A 10286-nucleotide genomic window follows, 5' to 3' on the forward strand; every position below is an offset into this window, starting at 1 on the left:
AGATGTACTTAACATTGATCTGTAACACCCCTAACTCGTATCTATTGCCAGATTGGGGTTATATGGTGCTACCAATCATATCACAGTTCAGATAAATATGCATTTCATTTTACAGATCGAAATTACAACTTATGCATATACAAAACATATGTCACATCATTAACTTCATTGACCAAATATTAGACCTATATATATTATATATATATAAGTCATACGTACACTCCAAATCATACATCAATTGAAATAAATTTTCATTACTAACCCTTTTATCCATGCATGCAGCATTAATGTGTTTGTCTGTGTGAAATTCACATGTTTGCATCATAACATAATTTAAAACATGCATTCGGTTATAAGTAAACCATTTATACATATATTATCATTTACAATTAACTAACAATCTATATAGCCACGTGACCTACCTTAGTTCAATTAACATCCAAATAAACATATGGCTAAAACATACTAGCAATGCACATGTATATAATACGCAACTTACTCCAAAATAAAGACTACACTTAGCATTAATTACATACTAAAACAACCAATCAAAATGATCATGCAATACATGCAACACTTGCCATTTAGCAATCGAATAATTTAAAATAGGATACATCCATCCATCACTTTAATTATCACATTACACATTTTCCATCAAAAACTAGCTAATATACCAAGTATATATATTATGCTATTATTCTATCATAGCCGAACCTTATTACCCAGAATTACATGCATAAATGAAGCTTCCATTATCATTTTACCAACAATCAAGCTCATTAAAATGCTTTAACTAAAGACATGTAAAATTAAGACTAAACATAGTAATCAAATTAAGACTAGTATGAAACATATCTAAAGAAACTAAACATATTTATGACCAGTTTTACCATGCCACATACAAAGTCAAAAACCAATCTTAACATAAAATCACATAGCACAATTTATAATTGTTCATAGCATACGGCATCTTGACCAAAATAGACTTAAACCATAACTAAACCAAAACCAAAATCAAGCAAGGTAGTTAAGCCATTTTTGCATGGCTAATATACAAACATTTTCAAAATAACTAACCCCAAAGCCAGCCTATAAATGCCATAATTTAAGTTTAGCTTATAAGGTACCCAAACAGTAGATAGTGTGATGAACTTGACTGACGGTCCCTGAGCTTGTAGTTTGACTCCAAAATCTATAAAACAGAGTAAACATAACACACAGAGTAAGCTACCTCAGCTTAGTAAGTCATAAGCAAATAAATAACCCAATGATGTTATCAAATTAACTAAACTAAACCAGATTATTTCATCATTTCACATTTAGATCCAATCATCTATATATATTCATATTAAGTATATATAAACATATATATTTATTTTCATTTATATCATCACCTTCACCTAATGTTTATATAGCCAAAATTTACATATTATCATTTAACCTTCAAGGCTGAATATCCATTATATACCTAGTTCACATACACAAATACAAAACTCATATGTCTTAATATAATTTCATATACATATGTTAACCATATAACCGAATATGTATTTCATCATTTATACACATATACATAAGAACCATTCATAACATACTTATTACTCATTCACGAAACGTATCATATACACATATTTTCTTAATTTGCACTTACAAGATTCGTAACAAATAGCCAAGGTTTTTACTTACCTTTTCTCAAGTAGGTGGCAAGTTAATTCATACCTGACATATAGCTCGTTTTACACATTCAAACTCATTATACCTTTGCCCAATGAACCATTCGGAATTGGATAGGACACTCGGATAATCACACAAGTCGTACAATGCCAACGTCCCAGAGGTGGTCTTAAATGTAGTCACATATCGATGCCACTATCTCAAACAGGGTTTTACTCGTAAACATATATCAGAATCACATATCGATGCCATGTTCTTACTCGCACACATATATTGAAATCCTATATCATGACATATGTATCCTAACTATTCCTAAGGTTCATACGGGGCTTTTGGACGTCATAAATCGGTCGAAACGAATTCAGAAATGTAGTAACCAACCCTTTTCACATTCAGCCATAACAAATATAAATTCATACATTTCAAAACAGCATGTATCTCTAGCATTTAACTACAATCAAATACGTCTATTTGCTTATAAACTTACCTCGGACGTTATAAAACGGAACAGGGCTGCTAGTCGCCAACTTTCGCTTTCCCCAGATCCAAATCTGATTTCTTTGGTTCTTGATCTAAACATATTCAAATTAAGCTCATTCAAACATATTTTCATTCAATTTAGTCCAAAACATAAATGGGAAAATTACCATTTTACCCCTGACATTTATAATTTTTACAATTTAGTCCCTATTGCACAAAACACAAAATACACAAAATTTCATCATACCCATGTTGAGCCAAATTTTACCCACTCTCAAACCAATTCATATATTCCATTTATTTCACATTTTAGTCCCTCAAATTATTATTTTTGCAATTTGGTCCTAATAACTCAAAATCATCAAAAACTCCAATACAAAATATGTTAATCTAAAACATATCTTTCATCTTTCATCATCAAACAACAAAAATCACAAGTTCTCAACAATGGCATGACTCAAAATATTCGCCAAAATCAAAAATTCAAGCATGGTTTTGTAGTACTCGAAGCAATGATCTCAAAAACATAGAAATTATCAAAAACCGAACAAAAACGAACCTTGATTGAGCTTGAATAAATGCCGAACCCTAGCTTTGTTTCTTTCTTGTTCTTTGTTTTAACTTTCGGCAAGAAGAACAAATGAATATAAAATGAATTTTGATAACTTATGTTTTAACTAATAAATGTTTATTACTAAATTACTTTTATAACCTTAATGAAATAATAATAAAATCTAATAATATAAGTCCATTACCGTCCAAAAAATATGTTAATGGAATTTTTACAACATAAATACTCCAATTTAGAAAACCATTAGCAATTAAGTCCCCTTTTAGAAATAACCACCAAATTTCTCTTTTACGCGATTAAGTCCCTTTTATTTAATCGGATACCTAAACGACAAAATTAAATACGAAAATTTCATAGATATAAATTTACACAAAATAAACATAGTAAATAATTTTTAAATATTTTTTTCTGACTCAGATTAGTGGTCCCAAAACTACCGTTCCGATCAAGGTCTAAATCGGGCTGTTACATGATCCGTCAATTTATATACAAGGGTGCTCTTTAGAGCACATAATCGGGAAGCACACTTTCAAGCCTTGTAACGAGAAGCTCACACAGAGCCATTTCGGGAAGCTCACAAAGAGCTTATCGAGAAGCTTATCTGGGCTATATAACGGGAAGCTCATAAGAGCCATAATCGGGAAGTTCACAAAGAACCATATCGGGAAACTCACAAAGAGCCTATTGGAAAGCTCAATAAGAGTCATGTAACAGGAAGCTCCGGGCCATATATCGAGAAGTTCAAGCGAGCACTATCGAGAAGCTCATAAAGAGCCAATTTAACATGAAGCTCACAAATAGCTTATAATCGGGGTACTCATAAGAGCTAAGGTGTGTCCACAACACATGTAGGATCACACCCTATTGGGACACTCCAAAGAGCTATAACAAGAAGCTCGTTGAACCATATAACAGGAAGGTCAAGAGGCTAATAACAGGATGCTCTTTCGAGTTGCGGTGTGTCCACAACATATGCAAGACCACAACTAATTCGGGAAAAACTTGTATCCATCGAATTTCATCTATTCAAACGAGACTTAAAAATTCTCGAGCATGTTGGATATATAATCAATTTCATATACATAAACAAATTCATAATTCACATATAAAACATTCAATCCAAACATGAAAATATACATAATTTAGTTACATGAACTTTCCTCGATAAACGTTCGTATACAAGGATCTACTAATCTGATACTTTTTTGTTTTCCACAATCCAACTCAGTATTAGGTCTTTTTGGATAAATATAAATGGATTTAACATCAATTTCATCCATTTCGTACTCAATTTAATTCAATTCACATCATACGAAAAATTATCATTTTGCCCCTATACTTTTCATAAATGACAATTTTGTCCCTAGGCTCGGAAAAAGAAATTCATGCAATTTACTCCTTATTCCAAGCCTAACCAATTTTTACATATAACATTTACAGCACATATATTTCATAAAAATAAAAAATTTTCTATGAATTTTACATCTTTACAATTTAGTCCCTAAATCATAATTTCTTGAAAATTCACTTTACAAAAGTTGTTTATCTATCAACAACCTTTCATTTTCTACCATAAATTTCAGATTTTCAACATATTCATCCATGGAAAAATTTCAATACTTTAATATCTTTATAAATTGATCCCCAAAAATAGTTAGATTAGGTTATTATGATCTCAAAAATATAAAAATTACTAAAAACGGGACATGATTACTTACCTAATTAAGCTTGCTTGATTTTCTTTCTCTTTCCAAGGGTTTCCATAGAAAATTTGGGGAAGATGATGAAATAAGATGATATTAGGTTATTATCATCTTTATTTATTCCAAATTCCAATTTAGTCCTTTTCTTTTTTTAATTTTCTCTGGATGAATCATCAAAATTATCTACTAACTTTTCTTAATGGTCTCATTACCATATAAGGACCTCAAATTTTGAATTCCATAGCTATTTGATACTTATAGCTACTAGAATTCAACTTTTACATTTTATGCAATTCGATCTTCTATAATTAAACATGTAACCGGTAAAATTTTCTTATCGAAATTTTCATACGTCTTTCCTATCATAATACAGGCCATGCAATATTATTAAAATAAATTTTCTTTCAGACTCAAATTTGTGGTCCCGAAACCACTATTCTGATTTCACTGAAAACGGGCTGTTACAAGTAGCATTTTCCAGAAAGAAAACCTCTTTTACAAAACCCTTCTCACACATATATGTGACTCATGTCCTTATAGTGGAACTTTACAAGTGTTACAAATTTCAGAACCTGTCCTCCTTAATTGTCTACAGTTTTCAAGAGAAACATAAATGAAAATCTTGTTCATATGTTATTTGACCAGTCAATTTAGTTGGTTTATAACCAGATCTAGTTACCAAAACATGTGCTTCACAGGGCTTGAACAAACTAGGCATACTATACCCTTTGGCGTTAACTTATACCATAATTACCTTTTCACTTAACCAAATATTTGTCTCTAAATAGCAGAATAATCTAAAGTAAAGTATTCACTTACTTATACAGTGGTTACTTTACGTCCACACCTATGCTCTAAAAGAAACATACAGGTGGATTACACTTTGCCAAATAGATTATTTTACTAGAATAGGCCTAAATTTCAAACTCGCCAAACTTGGGATGTGACATCCTTAATCTCTTTGGGATAAATTCGTTTTCCCAATATGATCCTATTTTATCTATGGTATTCATACATCTTCCTTATTGAAAATTCAATTACTATTAGTAATCAAGTCATCTATCACAAAGGCAAACAACTCGTGGTCACGTTTACTTTCCATCTATCTGTAATGCCAATGAGAGGATATCATTTACCCATTAGCTGGGCTATGAATTTCACTATTGTGAATGATTTTACATATTGTAGAAGTCGTATATCCAATGCACCAACTTTCGATTCCTTATCTATTTTAAGTCAAGCTTTTACCTACACCAAACTATACGAGTCATGACATACAGGTGGATTACACTTTGCCAAATAGATTATTTTACTAGAATACGCCTAAATTTCAAACCCGCCAGACTTGGGATGTGACATCCTTAATCTCTTTGGGATAAATTCGTTTTCCCAATATGATCCTATTTTATCTCATAGTATTCATTACATCTTCCTTCTTGAAAATTCAATTACTATTAGTAATCAAGTCATCTATCACAAAGGCAAACAACTCGTGGTCACGTTTACTTTCCATCTATCATGTAATGCCAATGAGAGGATATCATTTACCCATTAGCTGGGCTATGAATTTCACTATTGTGAATGATGTTACATATTATAAAAGTCGTATATCCAATGCACCAGCTTTCGATTCCTTATCTATTTTAAGTCAAGCTTTTACCTACATCAAACTATACGAGTCATGCATACATAGTTCACCATCAAGATTTAGGTATTTCACACTATGAATTTCACAACTGGATAAATCCATAAACAAATTTAAGATCTATTCTACTTAGGTCATATCTGATGTACCGTTAATTTAGTCAATCACATCTATGTTTCTATCTTTTGAGAGTCATCTGCTCCAATGCTCAAAGACAAAGCATCTTCCTAATTGGACTTGATAGACAACATATTGGTCTTTTAATATGTTTGCTCATTTCTAATTATACTAAAGACATGTTTAGGTTCATCTACTAATACAAGTTGTCTTTCCATATTACTATCTGACCAGGTACTATAACTCAGTATTAGTCAAATATTAGATACCTAACAAGTCAATATTTGACTGCATTTTGCTTTGCATGCAAAAATATTGAGGACACTGATAAATGGTATTAATATAATTAATAGATATTTTTATTAGACCAATTGTTTGAAAAATACAATTATCTTAGATGAAAATACCACACTAAGGGCAATAGATCCCCAAAAGTATCATCCTTCCTTCACCAAGCCTTTATCGAAAGTTTGAAACCTGTAACATCCCGAAATAGGGCCTAGTCAGAATAGTGGATTCGGGACCACGATTTTGACATTAAAATATTTTTTTATGATTATTATGAGGCCTAGTATATGATAATATGCATTTGATAAAGTTTCATGAAGAAATTCTTTGAGCAAGGTGTCCAAATGGAAATTAGGGACTAAATTGAATAAATTGCAAAACTTTGATTCTAGAAGCAATTTGTATGAAATTGCTTTAGATTATAAATTAGAAGGTCTTGGGGAACAATTTTCCCAATTTCAAAGTTTTTGGACAAAAATGGGCTTGCATGGATGAAATTTTAAAGAAAGGGCTTAAGGGCATTTTGGTCATTAGGCATTTTAATAAAATAAAATGGGAAAAATGAACCAAAAATCAGCCATTTTCTCCCTTGTACCAGCCAAAACTCTCAAGCCCTCCATTGCTAGGGTTTCCAAGGGTTTCAAGCTCAATAGTAAGTGCTCCTAAGCCCCGTTTTTAATGTTCTTTGTATTTTTGAAATCCCGGATAGCTTACTCTCTCCATTTCTACCCATATTTCATGCTAAGGTTCATGTTTAAAAATTTACCCATGCATGAGTTACTTGTATTTTGATGAATTATGGAGGAATATGAAAGTTGGATGTGTGTTAAACATCTTTTCCTAAGTGATTTTCATGAAAAACCCTTAAAGGGACCTTTTTGCAAAAGTTGTAAAATGTGTAGTAGAAATGGGAAAATAATGGAAAATGTGGGCTTCCATAAGAGGGAGAAGTGTTTAGCTAGGCTTGGGTAAGGTAGAAATTGCATGTGTTTCATTATACGAGCCTAGGGACTAAATCATAGAAATGTGAAAGGTTAGGGGCAAAATGGTCATTTAGAATGGAGGTGGAATTTAGACTTGAAATGTATAAATTGGAGTGTTAATGATTTAATTTTGTTGTTATAGACCCCGAGGAACAAATTTCGGAGGTCGATCGAGGAAAACAAAAGATTTCAGAATAACCGAAACACGACACCAAAACGAGTACCAGGTAAGTTCAGATAACTTAAAGTAAACTTATAATGTGTCTAATTATATGATTAATGAATGCATGATAATTGCATTTATTGATGGCATGAAATTCCATGAAATGCATCCTTGATAATGATATGGTGAAAAATTGTCTCGGTTGAAGTTAAAAAGGGAATTCGATAGATAAACCATGCTTGACATCTGAATTGAGATCCTGCATGTGTTGCAGTAAGGATTTAGCCCGGACGGGTAATCCATTGATCTTAATTATGAAAAAGATTTAGCCTAGACGGGTGTTCCTTGAATGATCAAGCCTCCCGAATAATATATATGCATTACGGATTTAACCCGGATAGGTAATCTGATTAGGGTCTGAGTTTAGCCTAGACTGGTAATTCAGGTCCAAGCTCATTAAGAGTGTTTGTCACTATAAGGGATTTAGCCAGGACTAGTAATCCCAACATCTCCTTATGAGTTCGTATTATGGGGGATTTAGCCTGGACTATTAATCTTGCCATAAGATGTGAGGTTCGCGGGAGTGCATACCTGAAACGATCATTCGTACGAGTTGACGGTTAATGGATATTCCATCGCGATTTCCTAGAAACTCAAGGAGATTGATATGAGATATATGTACAAAATGAGATGTTGAATGTTGAGCTCATCTAAGTTAATTTCATGGTGCTTTGTTATGTGACTAACTCATTAATTGAGTGTATGTGATAGGAAAGCCATTTCATGTTTATAGATTTTATTTCCCAATTTGGTTGTGTGCTAATTACGGGTGTGTGTCTAGGCTGTGTATGACACACGGGCCACTCCCATGGGTGTGTGTTATGGTCGTGTGTCCCTTGCACCTAAAATTTTAAGTTAGTGTTGTATACGGGCAGGCCACACGGGTGTGTGTCTTGGCCGTGTGTCCCTAATTGTATGATAAGGGTAAAGTCAGTGCTGCACATGGGCTGAGGGCATGGGCATGTCCTAGGCCACACGGGCGTGTGACACTTCAAAGTAAGGGAAATTTTCCAAGGTACCTAAAGTTTGTTGAATGCTTCTGATTTTGTCCCGAACTACCCCTAGGTATGCTTTAGGCTTCGAAGGCCTATATAAGAGATGAGATGTACATGTTTGAAAAGTTTTAAATTTGAACAAAATTTGGTGACCCGATTTAACATGTTTGTGAATGCGAAATCTTGATAACACCAGAAACCCTATCTCAGTGTCAGATACGGGCGAGGGGTGTTACATTTAGTGGTATCAGAACTACGGTTTAGTCAGTTCTAGGACTACCGTAGAGGATATTGAGGTTTGCTATACATGCCATTATTCAAATATTGATAGTGTGACATCTCCTAAATGTTTAAATTGTTTTAAATATAGTAAATGTCTTCCAATCAAGCGCAAGATGAGTCTGAGGGAGCCGAGAGCCATGCTCCAGCTTTCGTACAACGAGTTGTATCTAGTTCTTCCATGTTGTATCTAGCTTCCGAGGAAGACTGTATCCTCGGTAGTGCCAAAGGAAAATATCACTTGGGATTTCTTCCACGTAGAATTTAGGAAGAAATATATTAGCCAAAGGTTTTTAGACTCGAAGCGAAAGAAGTTCCTGGAACTCAAACAAGAGAACAAGACTATAGTAGAATACGAAAGAAAGCTCGTGAGGCTAAGTCAGTAATCAACTGAATAGGTCCAAACTGAGTCGAAAATGTGCAAACGCTTTGAGGAAGGTCTGAATGAGGAAATTAAGTTGTTGATTGGGATCCTTGAATTACAGGAGTTTTCTGCATTGGCTGATTGGGCCAAGAAGGCTGAGAAGCTTAATAATGAAAGAAAGCAAGCAAAGAGAGAGCTCGAGTTGCGAGCAAGAGGTCCAGCGGTAAAACACTCTCGTTTTCTACAAAGAAAGCAATGAGCCAACATGAACGCTCCACTTCATCAGTAGGATATTCGAGTAGAGCGAGAGGCTCTAAATGACAAAGTCAGAAGTCTTCCTCCCCGATGGTGACCAGTGTGGGGTGTGCAGATGATCAAAAGTTGAAGTGTAAGAGTTGCAACAAATTTCACTTCGGAGAGTACCGAATAAAAAGCGGCGCATGTTTCAGATATGGTTCTCTTGACCACTTTATCAGAAACTGCCCTAAGCGTGTTGAAAAAGAAGTGGAAGTAATCCCGAAGTCGAGTGCTCCCATTCCACAAGGTAGACCTTCGAGATACCCTAGGAGTGCTAGTGACAGTCGAGTTGCGACTAAAGAAGCTGCAAAACTAGAGTTTCGAGCCCTGGGAAAAACGTATGCAATACGCGCTCGAGAGGAAGCCTCTACTCCAGGCGTCATCACAGGTACTTTTTCTCTTTTCAATACATGTGTTATTGCCTTGATTGATCCGGGGTCGACACATTCATACATTTGCATGAGTTTGGTGTCTAGTATGAACATACCCATTGAGCCTACGAGATTTATTATTAAAGTGTCGAACCCACTAGGCAGGTCAGTCCTGGTTGACAAAGAATGTAAGAATTGTCCTTTGACGATTCAGGGTCACTATTTTTCGGCTAACCTTATGTTGTTACCATTTAATAAATTTGATGTAATACTTGGTATGGATTGGTTAGCCCTGC

The sequence above is a fragment of the Gossypium hirsutum genome, chromosome A11, assembly GCF_007990345.1.
Source record: "Gossypium hirsutum isolate 1008001.06 chromosome A11, Gossypium_hirsutum_v2.1, whole genome shotgun sequence".
NCBI classification, from domain to species: Eukaryota; Viridiplantae; Streptophyta; class Magnoliopsida; order Malvales; family Malvaceae; genus Gossypium; species Gossypium hirsutum.